The sequence below is a fragment of the Pygoscelis adeliae genome, unplaced genomic scaffold, assembly GCF_000699105.1.
Source record: "Pygoscelis adeliae isolate BGI_AS28 unplaced genomic scaffold, ASM69910v1 Scaffold14, whole genome shotgun sequence".
Lineage (NCBI taxonomy): Eukaryota > Metazoa > Chordata > Aves > Sphenisciformes > Spheniscidae > Pygoscelis > Pygoscelis adeliae.
The window spans coordinates 16,690,050-16,705,205 of NW_008825109.1; positions in this window are offsets into that span (position 1 = coordinate 16,690,050).

Below are 15,156 nucleotides of genomic sequence, written 5' to 3' on the forward strand. Positions count from 1 at the left end.
GGCCCATCGATCCAGCCTGTCCAGGTCCCTCTGCAGAGCCTTCCTACCCTCAAGCAGATCAACACTCCCGCCCAACTTGGTGTTGTCTGCAAACTTACTGAGGGTGCACTCGATCCCTTCGTCCAGATCATTGATAAAGATATTGAACAAGACTGGCCCCAAAACTGAGCCCTGGGGAACCCCGCTCGTGACTGTCCGCCAACTGGATTGAACTCCATTCACCACAACTCTCTGGGCCCGGCCATCCAGCCAGTTTCTTACCCAGCGAAGAGTACAGTTCTTCTCTCTGGGGTTTCTAAGTGCTTAAAACAATGTGAAAATGCAAAAATTTCTCAGTGAAGAGCAAGGAATAAAAAGGCCTTGGTCTAAAGAAGCCTTCAGGCAGTGACAAGAAAGTGAATCATAGTAGGGAAATCCCAGGTATTAAAAAAATAAATAAAATGGACAGCTCTAATTTTATTTATTTAGGAAAAATATTTGTGTTAGAAATGTACTGATTCATTGAAATTAGCATAGTTCCATGGGCTTGCAAGGTAGACTGCCAAGGATAGGCTTTCCAGCCCTGGGATAAAATAGGAGTGTCTCTACATGTGTCCAGAAGCTATAACGTAGTCAACAGCATGGTGATTTTATGTTCAGGATCTCCTGTCTGGATGATGGCAGAAGTCCAAAGTTTACAGCCAGACCTACAGTTTCAGCTAATAGTTTTTTACTCCAGTGGAGGTACCAACACACATTCCAGTTCACCACTCCTATTACAAGAGTGATAATGCCTGGTAGATTTGCACTCAGGTGATTTGACAAGATTATCCTACCTACTATCTAGGCATACCTGGCAAACTCCTTATAAATGATACTGATTATAGAGCATTCTCTGTGGAAGCAGAGAAAGTCACAGAAGGTGTCTGGATATTCAACACCCTAATGGCAAAGCTACAGGCTGTTCTGGATTTTAAAAGTGTTTCTGTTCTATCCTAATTCAGGACTTTGCAGATGTTCTCTAAGAACTTCTCTGTGATCTCTCACTTTCTTTTTTCACTCAGCTTTCATCCGTACAGAATAGGATCTTTAGGAGACATTCATCAAAAGGTCCCCTTCAGTATTTCTGTTCCTATTTGTAGTGGGAAACTCACAGCCATCTTGCTCCTGAGTGGATGAAAGAAGTTGAAAGAAAGAAGGTACAAAGTGAAGAAGGAAAAAAGCACTGGTTATCAAATTGCAAAAGAAAAAGTTGTAGCTGACAAAGTTTAACTCATTTGACTTTTATTAAAGCAGTAGATTCTAACAATCCAAGAACTTTCTGGTTTTCCTTATTTAATGCTTTGCATTCCTCCACACATAAAATATGCCTTTATTCTATTCATTGTTAGTATTTTTAAGTGGGCTTTATTATTTATTCTGATAAAGCATTATAGAAAACATGTAAAGCACTCACATTACTCTAATAAGAAGACAGAGAGTTTATATAATTGTCAAGAACATACACCAGCATACATACTAGTCCCAGGAATGGAAAATCATGGTTTTTTGATTCGCAAAAAGATGCAAGATAACTGTATCTTGGCAGAACTAAAACCTGTTGTTCTTCCATAATGGCAGTTGAGGTCTTTGGAAAATAGGTCTGCTCATTCTTAGCCATTCAATAGCACTTTTTCTTGTGAACATTTCAAAAAGTTCAGTAAAATTATTTAATTTACCCAAATTAGATAATAAGGGAGAACAGGCTAGAAGGATGATCAGAGGAATGAGAGTACGTATTAAGTATCTATTAGAGAGGTTTTCCTCCTATAAATCTGTAGGCTTATAGGAACAAACTTAAGAATTCGAAGAAATGAGTCTACTCATAAGGGAACTTTTTAGGTTTGTTTTGAATTTTTCTAAACTTCAGGGGATTTATTTTTAATTTCCAATAGATTAATGGTAGCAAGAAAACAAAATACTTTTTGGAAGATACATTTATGGAGAGGTTATAGGACATAATTGCTATGAGGAAATAAATGACTGCTGTCCAACTTGGAAGATCTCTTCCAGTCCTCTTTCCTAGATCTTTAACTATACTTTACTGATCAAAAGCACTATTACCATTTTTTCCTTTCTTTGAAATCCTACAATGAAAATATGGCAGAAAGAATATCCAAAAGCCTGTTTATAGACTAAAGAAAGGAAAAGTTGTATCAATAAGCTTGAACATAAGAAGTCCACAGTTTCCTGTACAATTACTACCTGTTGCAAGAGTTTTCATTACTTCAGTTACAGTTGGCCTGTTCATGGACAATATTTTCTTTCGCACTCATGCCATTCACAGAATTCCCCATGGCATCAGTGCAGTAATGAATCAAGAACTGTAAACGCAATTTGGATAACAATTTTCAGAGCAAGTCAGAAAGAAGCAGAAAGGCAATGCTCCACATCTGCACAACTGTAACTGTGCTACAGAAACAGAAGCACATATGAGGGCTCTGTCCCAGCTCAGCCCTTAGCAAATCTGTACCTGACTGTAGCCTCCAGACTGGGAGAGGAGGCCTAAGTGCTTAAGCTTCCAGAACAGACACACAGTATAAAGGTTTTATGAGTATTCAGCTAACTAAACATGCAGGAAAGAATACTATTAAACAAGTATTTCAATAAGCAGTATGGACAAAGACTAGTTTTCCATCAGATTTCTGTTCAATTTTAAAACAATCATAGCAAGACCTTAGTGTGAACTCACACACTAAAAGACATCAAAGAAGTCACACAAGAGATGTTTTGAGTGCCATAAAAGCTTCAGATGATACTGCACATGCATTTATAATCTCTCCTGCTCCCAAATGCTATGTTTATAGTGTAGTGATTTGTTCAGTAGCTAATAATGGCTCATACCTTGCACCTTGATGCCTATTTCCCTGACATTGTAAATATTTCTTGAAATTTCTGCCACTGTCATTTCAGTTGAAAATAGCAAACAAGTTCAGAATTTCAGTTCAATGAGGAAAGGGAAGAGGGGAAAAGAGAAAGAACTCACTAAGTCAGTATGATCATACTGATTGTACACTATTTATTGAGGAAGACATTCTTAGGAGACAATCTAAGCCATGCGTACTATATTTTAAAAAAAACATAACCAGAAAATTATTTCAAACTACATAGCCCAAGATGTTTTTGTGCAGTCATTGATAAGTATATTGTAGCTAAGCTAGTTTTTACATCTGATATGTTTTCAATATAAGAGGGATAGAGAATCATCACCATGTGACCTTAGAACATGCTCCTGTTTCAACCCTGTCTTACGATCTTCCTTATAAAAAAATAAGTGGTCTCACTGACTAGGTAACTTTGGCATGGAAGTCATTGCCCAGCAACTCTCAAGGTTCCCATCAGGGTGTTCTCACTGGTCAAAATACCTTGGGACTCTAGGTTAGCCCGCCAAGGACACTTTGGAAAAAGAGTGAAAATAAAGGGCAGGATTTTTAATATAACAGTGAAGTGAGATACATATTTCCCTTGTTAAAACAGTAGGAAATTCTTCTGAAAGTTTATTATTATTTCAAGAATTAGAGCAAGCATGTCTCCCCTACTTCATGCTTCTTCAGTCATTCCTTCTTTGTAACAATGATCATCTCCTTCACTTAGTCCTACCTAAAACAGAGTTCCTATTGACCATCTCGCTTGTACCACAAGTACTCCGTCCTTTCACTTCAGTAATCCTCTCCTGGCTTTGTAGACACTTGACAAAAGTTCCCATGCTGCAGAAACAGAGTTGAGATGCAGATTAAAAGGCCTAGATTTCCTCTTGATGGGTGCCCAATGATTTACACATCATAAGGCAGGCACTTTTTTTTTCTTGGTACCTTCAGCAATGCACTCTGCTGCCTTGTTTAAGTTTGGGCATACGTTCAGCCTGTAGCACCAAACTGACACAGAAAGAGCCTTTTGTGTCACCATTAGTTTTCAAGAATAATTCACCTAAAATTTAAGAGGCAATTACCTTTCTGTTCAAAAGCAGAATGACATAAGGTACATGTGTAGCAAGTTCTGTCATATGCAACTTACTGTCAGTCTTGAAACTGAATAATTTAGGCATTCTTCTACTAGTCATTCTGCCTTAACTTCATTGTCAATGATCTCTGAATGCATTTTTTTTTATTTATTAACATATAGTTTATATTAGTAGCCTTTCTAAAAAGTTTTGGAGTGAAATGAGAGTATTATCTTCTTTTAACAAGCTTTTAGACTATTAGAATTGTCTCTTACTTAGAGTTTGTTAGGTTACACAGGCCTTTTTTTTTAAACTAATATGATCAAAGTACATGAAAGTAATTAAGTATTCTGAACATTTTAATAGTGTTGCAATTAGATTTTAAAAATACACATAGATTGGACCAAAAAAGTTTATGCTACTTTATCACAGTTCTCTGAAAGCTTCTGCTGCACAAGTTTTAGTTTGAAGGGTTTACAGATTATTCCGAAGAGACACAATGCAACTTGTACTTCACTAAAAATTGAAAGTGCCATAAGAAGGGATTAAATCAAACGTGTAAATTTTATAATCTACATTGTATCTTTGACTTCCCCATCATGATACAAAGAACAAAGGATATATTTCCAGTAGATTGAAGGAATTCTTACTAATGCTTTTTCCTAGAGGCCCTGCGTAATACATCTTAAGGAAAAAGGCATTTTCCCTTCAAAAGGGAAGCAGCATAATAGCAAGGGACTTGAGGTTATGATTTCCCTGCTGCTTTATCCTCCCAAGATGTCAGTAACCCCCAGAAGTGGGAAGAAGGAGTGCAGCTTGCACTCTGCAGACTGAATATTGCTGGCGTCTAATTTTGTTTACCATAGGAAAAAAGTCTCCTTTCAATCTCAGTTTTTGCACACCGAATGCCAGCATCAGTGATGGGCAGCATCTGTACTAGCTAAAGAGGGATCATTGCAGAGACCACAAGCCATTCTTCACTTGTGAAGCTGACATGTTCATAAATTTTTAATGCACTCTCAGAGAAACTAGTCACAGCAGGTTGCTGGGTTAGTACAAAGTTATGTTACACAATGGTTGTTGGAGAAGTATGGCCTGACAATAGTCCATAGGCCAAACTTAGTCTAGCTTTTCCCAGAAAAACACCTCATCAGGCATAGATGAGCAGTCAAGAGTACCAGTGGAGGTAAGAAGTGACAGAGGTGAAAGAGAAGCAGTAGCAGTTGTTAGCAAACAACTTTTCATATCCCCCATATTGACTGCTCATCATTTCATGAATGAGCAGTCATGGTTTGCCTCATCTGACCCCCCCCCTTCCAGCCCTCATAGAACTGTTTTTTCCCCTCTCACTGGACATTTTTTTTTCCACTCTAGTCACCAAACCCCCCCTTCCCTGTAGTACCCATATCATAACTCTTTAAGAAAAGAAATAGGCAGGTAGGTTTTATAGGAACTGCTGTTTGCATGTGCGTCTGCTGTTCTTGGAGGGAATGAGTCCATAACATAATGACTATATGTTTTGGGGCTGATAATACCATTGGCCACTCATTGCCAGCCAATGAGTTGTTCTGACAAGTGTTTGTAGAGACAAGCCTTGAACTGAGTCTAGTAGAAAACAATCTTTTTTGGCAGGATTTTTTAAACCCAGGTCAATTCTTTTACCCACGCCAAATGATTGCTTTACAAACAGATCCTATACAGTAACTAAGCAGGCCACACACTGTGATATTGAAAAGAGGAGAAGGCGTAAGGAGCTCCATAAACTGGTATCACTACAATAGCCTCCATATCATGGAATCAGAAGCTAAGCTTCATGACTGCTTTGATGAAAATTTAAAGGCTTACCTGCTGCAAGAAATACCTGCCAGTGTGTTCCATCTGTTATCTGACAGTCCTAGAAATCTTCCAATTACTCTAAAATAGCTAAGACAGAAACTTGTCCTAAAGATTCATAGCCTAAGTAAACAATCTAACAAAGAAGGTATATTTTTTGACTCCTATAGATGAAAGTGTATATATTTAAGCATCCAGTTAAATTATGACACACACACAAAACAAAACAAAAACAAAATAGAACAAAAAAAAGGAATTTTTTTTCCATTTCCTAGAAGAGAAGAAAATTATTAGTACTGTAAACTCTGCTTAATGCTTTACAGCAGGATTCTGGCAAGAGTTCTGAGAATTAGAGAGCACTTATTTACAAATGCATTCTTTTAACATACTCCCTTTCAAAAAACCTAGCTCCATGATGTCATGTGAATGTAAAACCCAATTAACTGTAATGGAATTCTGCATAAATAGAGAGTTAATTTAAATGGGGTTGGTCCATTCCCCAGCATCAGTTCAATGTTTCACACAACCTGGCTATCAAAGGTTGCAAATATTTTTTCCCTATCTGAAACTCTTCATGCACTGTACATCTCTGACATAATTGGACTACATAGGTTTGGATACTAATGTAAGTTTATATTCTTAATTTTTTAAAAAGAGGTGTACAGAGAAATAGCTAAGAAAACCTGAGGTTTGTTGTTAAAATATTGATACAAATGATAACTGGTTAACTTGAAAATCAATCCATGTGTGCATCTTCAGGTAACCAGATAAATATAAAGCTGTGTAAATTAAAATGGATAGAGAGAAAAAAAAAAACCTAGAGATGAAGAAACACATAAAAATATATAGAGATGAAAACAGTCAATTTGAAAAAATGCCTACTACAAAAAAAAAAAAAGAAAAAGAAACCACATTTTTTAATTATAATTAGAGTACAATTACCTATACATATCACTTCAATGTCAGAAAAAATCAGCTCTGTCAGGGGAAAAATATTACAGCTTGTTTCCAAACTTAAGAATTCAAGTCATACAAACAAACTCAAAAAACTCAGAGAAGGAAAAAAAGATGTAATTCCCTCACCTGCTAAAGCAACAGGAATACAACTTATTTATAATAATGTGGACCAAAATCCATTTCTGAAAACTTTTTTTTCTTAATAAAGTTATTTGGCAGGAGTGAAGAACTATCAGAATCAGAAGTCATGGCTGTTTGTATTCATTCATGATTTTCTGACACTTCTCATGAAAGATTCAGAGTTAACTCAGTGTCCAGGCCAAATTTCAAGTGCAGTAATTACATTCTGCCTCCTTAAATCGCCAAGTGCCATTGCCTGCAGCTGAGCTACTGTTAAGATCCATACCAGCGTGTCCATACTTCTGCAGTAAATGACATGACATAAATTTATATTTTAATCTTGTAAAAGCCACTATGAGGAATGGTGTTGTTTAACTAGGTTCTGTCAGTACAGTACTTTGAGATTTCCACATGCACAAGTTTCCAAAAAAAAAAAAAAATCATAATTCAAGGCTAGCTGTTTGCTTGAAAGATAGGCATGTCTGAATGCTGTGGTGAAGGAATTTGAGGAAAAGCAAAACGAAGCAAAGAAAAGGTAGAGGCGGATGTGTCATCTTGGATGTGAAGGAAAAACTGGGGGTGAAATCTTGAGCAATTCTTACACCCGCCTGCAGAAAGGATTTATTAACTTCCTTTCCATAGAGGTTTTAAAAACAAAAAAGAAAAACAGAACTGTTTGTTTGAAATAACCGTTCTGCCTAGACAAAGATATGTTTTATAGCATATGTGGCTGATGAGCCAGCAAGCTTCAAGACACTACACATTCAGAATAAAGGGTCTCAGAAAAAAAAAGCTTTTCAAGTACAGTATATAGAACTGTATAACTTCTCAGTCACTCATCTTCCACCTAATGAAGTATATAATAGCCATAAATACAAGTCCCCTACCCGTCATTTGTTGTTTTTCTCCTCTGCCTCCGTTAAATACAGTTTTCATTTGTTTCAAAGTGAACTTGTTTTTCTGTTTGTGAAGGGTGACAGCATATTAAAGAAGCAAAATTCCAAGCATTTGGTTTTGAATTTTTTCAGTATCAAGAATACTGTATTAATTACCTGCAGTAATTTTTAGCTCTTATTTTGCTCTCTAAGCCAAGAAATAACTGTCAACTCTTTTTAGATGCATGTAACAATAATACAAGATCCCCTGAATATTAGAAATCTCCATTGTGCCATGTATCTAGACAGTAAATATTCCTGACACAGGAACTGACAGCTGACAAAATCTCTAGCAGTGTTTAATTGCATGTCCAGCAGTGACTGATCATATCAAAAGTGTACTGTCCTGAAATCCTTCAAGATAAGTAGAGCTCACCAACACCACTTTTGCATATCAATATCTCCAAAGAGGATTCCTCTAGTCATTTTATCAGGAGTCAAGGAAAGTGGAAGCTTCTTTTGGGGGACAAGAGCAAAAGAAATCCCTAACTGGTTTTGTAAGACTTTTTCCTTTCTTATTTTGTAAATAAATACAGCCATCTACCTATATATGTACGTGTACACACTCTCATATATTTATATTCATATTTTATTAATTCTACAGGGGATTTTTACAGATGTCTGGAAAAAAATCATTCAAAGATTGTTGAGACTGACCCTTCACCTGTCCACTCTACATTACAGTACTATTTTCTAGTAAGTAAAAGAAAGTAACAAAAGGTATGCACTATAGATCTTTGAAGAATCCTTCAAAAGCATTTTGATCAACAGGAAGTCATTATCTCCTAAGGTATGGACAGGCATGATCTGAAACAAATTTCTACCAGCTATATTTGTTGGTAGAAGGTTTGAATCGAGCAACAGACTCTTAGGTGATGTAAACTAAAAGGGAAAAAAAAGCACCACCAAGGAACTCTCCCCCAAACCCGCCCCCCAAGACCTCTTTCAAACAGTGCAGTTACACCAAGTCCACTACATGAAGAAATGGCTCTTTAAATTTCACATTTGCAAAATATTGTAAACCAAACCAGAACAGTTGGGAAGGAGTTACCATATTTTGTTCACATATGCAAAGACAAAATACAAACTAATATCCAATTAAAAGTTCTTGCAAGATGGTAGATGAAACACCTTCCCCTTTTAAAGGTACTGTCAATTATAACCATTAAGAGAAAAACAAATGCTATAGCTAAGTTCAACAGCTCTCTTAGCTACATAAATATATAGGCCATGTTGAGCGATATGGCCAAGTTCCCAGACTAAAAAGAAGTGGTTAAATCTCAAATTATCCTGTAAGGACCTCAGCCTTTCACAGCTAATTAAGTGAATTTAGATAATTTCATCTCTATCAATCAGAGAAAGTAAATAGTAGACTTTATTGTACCTTAATTAAGTTTACTTCACTGTTTGACTTCTACTTCACTTCCCTCAAAGTGTCTTTTCTGAGAGACTCTATATACAATAGGTAATCTTTCAGGTCAGCATGTGGGAGTACAGCTTTCATTAGCAATAATTGAACTTGTTTGCATAACTCTGTATAAACAGTTCTGAGGATGCATTCTCTATAAAAGCTGCACCATTTTCAGAGGAAGCCCTCTTTAGTGAAGGAGAAGCTTCCCCAGTGAGCTGGCAGCCAGATAACTGCAGTTGTTTCCACCTACTCACCTCCTTTCTTACTTCCAGAATCTCTACTAGGTTAATCAATTTGGGTTACTTCCAAATGTCTGAATTCCAGAAAACTCTACTTAATTTCATTAGTAAAAGGACTACCATGGTGATCCTTAGTGATATCACAGTCATGACCATTTAGTTGACTGATGAAGTCATAACATTAGTAAGAAGGCAGGTGCCTTTCAGGATGGCTGGAGGAAAAAAAAATCAAAACAGCAAAAACTAATTTTTCATCAACTAGTTCTACACAGACAAGGGAACTCGCATATATAATAATTCAATAGGTTTAATTCTGTAAAATAATATCTGAGAAAATCTCAAGTTCAGCCACCTAGAAATTTTATAAAGCATTCAGAGGAATAAGCGGCAACTGCACATGCTTTTATGCTGTAAGAAATGTGAAATCATTTGAACAGCTTACTTTTTAAAGAGAACATACTTTGCCACCCCACACCAAGATGCATTTTTAATAATAGAAGAATCCATAGCAACCCTTGGATTTTAAATCCCTGAAGGATGAGGAAAAAAGAAGTGTTGGCTTCAGAGTAAATATCATAAGCAACCTACTTATCTGAGCAGATGCGTAGGAATGGGGAGAATCAGAATCAATGCTTGTGGTGTCCAAACCCTCATTGCACAGGAGAACATTTTCACTGTTGGGCTAATCAGCAGTAAGGGTATTGGACACCCTCCACCCAACTAGAAATGCATGATGATGAAGAAAAAAAACCCTCCAACCACATGACCAGAAAGACCATGATTCTTAACATTTCTTGGTAAGGCATTCCTATTATGGAAAAAATGGGCTATAGTCCTAAAACTATTTAAAGGTTTTTATCAAACAGTCATTGTATAAAAGCAGTCTAGCTTTTGAATAGGCATTTAGTTCTTTTATGAATATTAAATTTATTTAATATGTTGCGATCTTCGAGAAAGTTGGTACAGATCTTTGTAATTGCTCTCATGCTTTTCATACTCAATTTATGTGATCTCTGTGATGTGTGATTGAATTAAAATTTGAATACACAGGCTTTGGTTTTTATATGTGGCTTTGAAAATTATTGGTCCAAGAGATCTGTAAAACTCTGCTCTAACACTCTCAAATAGTAGAGTCACTTCTAGTATCTGAGTAATTTTACTTATCTTCCTTGTCGTTAAATCTCACTCACTTGAAATCTCATTTTACTACATCCAAGTGACAGTACAGGCAATTATTCTCTTTCTGTAAGTAGCTAGCAAAGTTAATGGTAGTAGCAAAGATGCAATGGCTCAGGTTAGCAACTCAGGTTCTAGGGAGAAAGCTTGTGCAACCTAACCAGTCACTTAATTGCTACTGTTATTTGCTACACAGACAAGCTCAACCAGCTAGTAATTGGCCCAAAACCACAGTAAAGCCACATTTTAGCTCAGCAGTAGGAAATAATGACACTACCCACTGCCCTCGTTGAAGAGAGACCTCTACACGCCAATCCTTGTTCACTTCAACAAGGTCACGATTACACTCTTTAGGGTTATTATTATTCTCTTCCCAGGGGGTATAAGCAACATTTAATCCCAAGTATAAAGCAAACTCTTATTTTATTTCCATACTTAGAACTACCTCTTCTAACACCAACAGAGTCACACTGATTTAATATACCAGCAAACAGGTGAGAAGTTTTCTGAACTTGTACATTTCTGTTGCTGTATATAATCAAAGTATTGCACAATGTAGACAATATTTATGCACATAAAATGCAGATGTTACATCTTCAAAAAAAGCTATCAATCAACATTGCTTCAGTTAGATGCTTCAGATAGATTGATAATCTCTACCATTTCTTAGAGCTAATTATGCTTCACAACCTTTTGAGTTCTTAGAATGTCATGAAACTTTTAACCTTCCTCAGTTTTCTCGCCTATGTCTGTGAATGAGTCAGGTTAGAATTAGTGATTAACAGCTGCTAATTATAAGGACCATAAAAATGCAAACTAATCTGCTGAATGGTTAAAACAGAGCAGGTTCTTACAGCATGAACATCTACAGGACTTTTTCCTGAGGCATCCTCAAAATCCTTTAGGAAACATAGATGAGTTGAAGATGTTGTTTATGAGAAAGCTCTCTGTTAGGAAGATAACAGCCTAGAAGGTACTTTCTACTGTTTCTACTGGGTTTGTTTGTTTTCTTGCAAATATCTTATAGCTTTCTTTAAAAAAAAAAAGCTTCTTAAAAGTAGTTAGAGGTTTTTGCCTCTATTACTTTGACTGAAAAGATCTTTCACATCTTATATCTCAAATGGACATAAACCTCAATAGGAAAGTGAACAAACTACTGTTTAAGTCCTTGTAGTTTTCTTTCCAATATTGTTGTTCAGCTTACAAAAAAAAAATTGCCTTCTAGGTATTTGCCTGGTAATAAATGCACAGACAATAGTCATTATTCCATTTTATGCTTTATGTTACACTACAAGCCAACCTCTAACAACATAAGGACTCCATTTTCCTTGTAAGTGCTTCTGTGCAAATATTCTTATTATCATCACTATTATTATTATCTGTGACAGTACACAGACAAAGTTTACATGGGTCATTAGTAATCCTGTAATTCTCAGTACAACCTATACAAGCCCAACTTTGGTGCTCATAGTCACCATATAATGTATCAGTGAGCCCAAATACCTTCTCCTCAACTGTTTTAAACTGCTGTTAGATTGAACAGCCTGTGCAAGCTCAAACAAGGCTTTGAACATCTGTTCACATTTGGTTTACAAGGCCTAATACTGTTTGTTTACACCAGAAGACCCAGCTACTCTACCTCCTGATGGATATCATGAGTTCACTAACAGCAATGGAGCTACATCACTGTAAATAAATGTACAACTCAATTTTAAGCATTCTTGTGAAAAGCTTCATTAAGTGAAATCTTCAACAATAAATTGAACATAATACTTGCTACAAATGAATTAAAAATTATTTCTGACAATTCATGCAACCCTTTTGGCTTACAAACTGCCTGAAACAGTCTCAAGAACAATTTATTTTCTACTAGTGAAAATCATCTTGTGAACAAACTTTCAGTGACCCATCATGAACATCTCAGAACCTCTAAGCCCCTAGGATCTCTCTTCTCTACTGTTATATGACTGGAGAGGAATTACAAGAAATCAACAAAAATGCATACATATTTCATTCCAAAAAGTCAGTGTTTCATTTTACTTCATATTTTCATCATATGCAACAGTTGTTAGCAGCTCTTCTGATGCTATTTCCCTATTTTCCATTACAATCATTACACATTTGTAGCACTTAGTTCTTTCAGAGGAACAAAACAGTATGGTGCCTGATATTTACAAATAGATAACAAAATGCCTACCCTAAGACCCTGTAAAAGTGTTATAGAGTAACCACAGGCATTCCCTGTGGCACACTAATTTTTCAGGAATCTTCCCCACTTTTTTTCAATAAATGTCTTTATTTGAGAATAGGGACTTGTAATCTGTGGTCTGCAAATGGACCATGTCAAGATGATCCCCAGAAAGTACCTTCAAAAAGCCAAGCTTTTCTCGGTAGCTTAAATCCCCCACACTAGGAATCAGTTTTTTTGGTAAAACTTTCAAGAAACCACAGCTTTAAAAAGTTTTAAATGCACTGCTTTGAGTTTGGAAAGGTGGACAGATTAACAGACAACATGAATTGAACACTGCAGGTGGATTGGTAAAAGCTGTAATGGGCTTGTGTGGCAGAAGAAAAGCTGTGTTTTTTCTGAACTGCTCCGGCCTTTGCAATATTTTCCGCTACAGTCATCCTGTAAGTAGCAACTAAGCATTGGTAAAGCTTGTTAGAACATGACCTCAGCTACAGAGAGAAACTAAGACAAATTCAAGCTATCATCATCATAATAGAGGATAGTGAAAGGTAGGTTTTAAACAAGGTTAGATAAATTACATTTTTCCTTTCCAACTTTCTTATTTACCCTAGAGGTTTAGGCCTGTACAGAGCAACTGTCCAAGTATTAAAATATTCACATTTTCTATTAGATAAAAGAGCTCACATAAAGCTTTTACTCAAATTCAGCTGCCAGAACTGAGGTTTGGATGTGACCCAATTATTCATTTTACCTGTTTGATTGTTATTTAGAAGTCACAGGCTTTTTGTTCAGCTAAAAGAAACAAATAAGTTGACTGTTGGTTTTGTATTCAGGTTTATTCTCCAAATTTGCAATTAAATGTTGGATTTTAAAGTGTTTTTTGAGTTAAATTTCACTTTCAACTTGGACTTTAATCTGCATTCAACTCAAATATTGAATTTGTCCATTAAAATGAAATGAGATTTTTTTTTAATAATGGATCTCAGTTATCTTTAAAGAGGACTTGACTATGACATCTCCAAGGGCCCAGCTTTCAAAATTACTTCTCTGACAATCAAAATCATTGGCTTCATTGATATTCTGAATGTCATTAAGGAGGCTCATGATACTAGGCCCTAATTAACTTCACCATTTCTCTTCTTTGATAAATAACTGGTTTCTATCAACTTACAGGTCTGAGGAATCGTCTGTCAGGATGCTGGCTAGCATTACACAGGCCTCCTCTTTTTTTTTTTAAAGAATTTAAAAATAGTCCTAGAAACAAGAAAGTTAAGTTTGTGTTTAACTTCATTCCTATCAGTTTAATTGTAGTTTAATTCCCAAATGCTAACAAGACGGCTGACTCAGGTTGCTAGTGGAATCAGCAGCACAAGGGTGACTCAGGGTCCTGGAACTCACAAAACTATGACAGATCACATATTGCTGTGATGTCATCGCTAAGTTCAAAATGATGCTGCAAGACAAGGACGGAAAAGAATGACTAAAACTGATCTTGTTAGAGCAGGAAATATAAAGATCTTTTGTGCTATTATTTCAATACTAACACATTTTTACAGCAGCATGTATGAAGTAACAGGCATTCCCTGTGGTGCAAATAAAACCCTACAGTTCCGCACCAAAGTGTTTAACAGCAGCGGGAGAGATACCATTTAAAGGGAATGCCTGTTTTCCAGCTTTCAAGATTCTTACATCCTAAAGTGCTTGGAACCATTCAATTGTCTTTCCACAGTTTATTCTGTTGTTGCTGCTGTTGCTGTTTACAGGGTTTGATTTTGGTTGCATACATTTCCCCCTCCCCTGCAATACAAAATAACAGGAAACCACATCTGTCTGGATATAGTTGCTGCTAAATTCCAGATGCAGCATTGGCTAGTTACTCTACTGAATGCATAAAAGGATGTATTTTCAATGTCATCTCTACTGTCATTTTTATAAGATTTAACTCATACACAGAACTCATAGGTAAAGAATATTACAAAATAAAAGCACATATAAATACCTTCTTTATACAGAGAGATGGAGAGATAAAATTACTTGCTCAAGATCAGACCCTGAGAATACAAACCCGGTTTCTTAATTCCCATTATTTTTAAAAAATCCACACAAATTCTTTCAAAAATATTGATTTTCTTGACTCATATGACCTCATTCTTCTGCCTACTAACACATAAACACACTGTGCTAAAAAGTGAGGAAAGAGAGCTTAGTAGATTAATTCATTGTCTGGTATCTCTCTGAGTGAAAGAGTTACTGTACTTAATGGAGTCTAGACATAATACAACATAATCTCAAAATTGCTTAGTCTATTCTGAAATTGATTATTCCTCCAACAATAT